The following is a 3,087-nucleotide window of genomic DNA, read 5'->3' as shown; positions in this document are numbered from 1 at the left end:
TATATAAGGTTATAACCATTATAATTATATAGATATGCATTTTTGTTGATGTTTTTTTTATCTCTCTTTCTGTAGGTGTGCAACCAAGTTGTCAGGTGTGCTGTCTTGTGCTTTCTCGATATATATTTCACATATCTTCTAATCTCTCTTTCACTCTTTCCCATTGAACTTCACTTTTTTCTTCTCTTTTTTTCTTCTTTAAAAAAATGAAAAAAGTCACTGATTATGAAGAAACTAAGAAACCAAGATTCAGTTCTGCTTTCTACTGTAGTGGCTAAAACATGGCCCTATAAACTCTTCATTTGAAATGTAACATCGTATGATCATGGAATGAAAAAGCATAGTCACCAATTTACTCTTAATTGTTTGTGTTAAATGTTGTAAGACTGCAAATTAGAAGAAAACAATCCTATTAGGCTAAGGCCAAATGAAAACCAATTTGTTTGGATTTTCACCTTTAAATTGCTGATAATGACTCTGAAATGATTAATGCTTGCAATTAAGTTGCTGTGCTGAACAGAAAGGCTTGCTGCTCTAGAGAGAATGAGATCTTTGGAAGTAAAAAAAATAAATAAATAAATTAAACTGTGCTAAATTAGACATTTCCATGGAGAGGACCGTGCATCCAGGAGCTAAAAGCAATTAACAGAATAAAGACACCTTCTCTGAGGCTTCTTGAACTCTGATTAAATATTTCAGACTGCCAAAAAAATAAATAAAAACACTATTATATATAAGCTAAGTGTATGCTCAAAGATGATACAAACTGTATGACTGTTGTTTTTTGGATTTGCAGCAACCTCCAACTGCTGCTATAGCCACAAATGTCAGAAGTTGGGGCTAATGTTGCGTCTCGATGAAAACCTTATTGTCTCCCTGGCAGTGTTGAAGCTGATTTGTTCTGTATCTCAAAGTCATTTATGTACCTGACTTTAGGAGAGATGTTCTGAGGTTTTCAGTATCAATAAATAATATAGCTTGTATAATACCTGGTTCAAAGTGTTATCTGGTTTGTTCGTGGAACTTACATACCAGGTATGTACAGGGGTTAGACAATGAAACTGAAACACCTGTCATTTTAGTGTGGGAGGTTTCATGGCTAAATTGGACCAGCCTGGTGGTCAATCTTCATTAATTGCACATTGCACCAGTAAGAGCAGAGTGTGAAGGTTCATTTAGCAGGGTAAGAGCACAGTTTTGCTCAAAATATTGCAATGCAACATTATGGGTGACATACCAGAGTTCAAAAGAGGATAAATTGTTGGTGCACGTCTTGCTGGTGCATCTGTGACCAAGACATTACAGTAAGTCTTTGTGATGTATCAAGAGCCACGGTATCCAAGGTAATGTCAGCATACCACCAAGAAGGATGAACCACATCCAACAGGATTAACTGTGGACACAAGAGGAAGCTGTCTGGAAGGATGTTATGGTCTAAAACCAGGTGTTTCAGTTTCATTGTCTAACCCCTGTAGCTTGTAGATACAGTGCACATACCCAGTGAGTAAATTCTACTTACTCTGCAAATACTGTGTATTTACCCCATTGGTACTATAGTAATTTGTTCGCTTGTTAATAAAGACACAGGATTGGAATTTGATGTTGCTTTATTGTTTGTATCTTATGATCCATACATCTGACAGTTACTCTAAGTTATAATACATCCTGACATTCTCTGTAGATTCTGCATGCATATGCACACTTTACACATCATGCATCCAATTCTTTCTCCGGTATGTTCACCGACAGTCTGTAATTTAGCACGATGGCTCAGTGGTTAGCACCAATGTCTCACAGCAAGAGAGTCCTCGGTTCGATCCCCAGTTTGGACCTGAGGTCTTTCTGTGCGGAGTTTACATGTTCTTTTCATGCTTGAGTGGATTTTCTCTGGGTACTCTGGTTTCCCCCATCCCACAAAAACATGTACAATAGGTTGCCTTCAGGCCCAGGCCGCCCTTGAAAAAGGTCTCCAATCTCAACAGGATTTGTCTGGTTAAATAATGGTAAAATGAAAAATAAATAAAATGTATAAACACTGCTGCATACATCACAGGTATCAGATCTTTAACTTCTAAAAACTCAGTAATAAGTCACTTTATAATACAGTTCCTGTTCATACCTGTGCATACCAGGTATGAGGTCTGTACCTTGTAAATACAAAGTATGTACCCTGACTGTACCAGTCACATTTCAAATTTCTACACAGTAAGTTTCAAAAATGTAATTTTTTATGTACCCTGTAAGTATCAGATCAACTTTTTAAGTACCAGGGGTCTCATTTATAAAGGATTGCGTGGAAACCATACTAAAAGTGAACGTACGGCCAAAAGGCGGAAATGGCGTATGCAAAAAAAATTCAGATTTATAAAACCGTACGTACGCACGTTTCTGCGCATCTTTCCTTTATAAATCACAGCCGCACGTCAGAGTTTGCGCACGAGGTCCCGCCTCAGGTTCTACCCTCTACACGCCCACADTCAACCATAAACAGTCAATGRAAAGTACCTCATGAATGTTAAGATGTATTTAAATCAGTCAGCTGATCAATGTCAACAAAAGTGATTGGTTCAGACACGCTCCGTCGTGCGTCTGGAGGATGACAGGTGCTGACTGACAGCTGCTCACGTGAACAGATTGTCTGTAATTGACACAGATTTTCCCTCATTTAGCTTTAGCGTAATCTAACGATTTTTATAAAAAAATACTCAGCTTCAAATTAATTTTCTCTCAGAGCCTAGAGGATGATAAAAACAATAAAAATAAATTAAATAAGTCAGATGAAATTAGAAATAAGTCCACCGCTCTTCTCCTCGTCCTCTCCCCCTCCTGCCTGCTCTGTTATCCGTGGCAGGCACCCCAACCTCTCACACACACACACACACACACACACACACACACACACACACACACACACACACACACACACACAGACACACGCACACATCCCCCCGCATGCATGACAAATACGGATTTTAAACGTGAAGTTTTATAACATCCACACTGGTGAGGTGGATGTGCCCTGTGTGTGTATCCAAAGCATGACTTTTGCTGTCCTGCTGTTCTTGTCGGGGAGGGGTCTGTGGGTCA

Source organism: Austrofundulus limnaeus, unplaced genomic scaffold (genome assembly GCF_001266775.1).
Source record: "Austrofundulus limnaeus strain Quisiro unplaced genomic scaffold, Austrofundulus_limnaeus-1.0 Scaffold47, whole genome shotgun sequence".
NCBI lineage: Eukaryota > Metazoa > Chordata > Actinopteri > Cyprinodontiformes > Rivulidae > Austrofundulus > Austrofundulus limnaeus.
Note: the sequence above shows the minus strand (reverse complement) of the source record.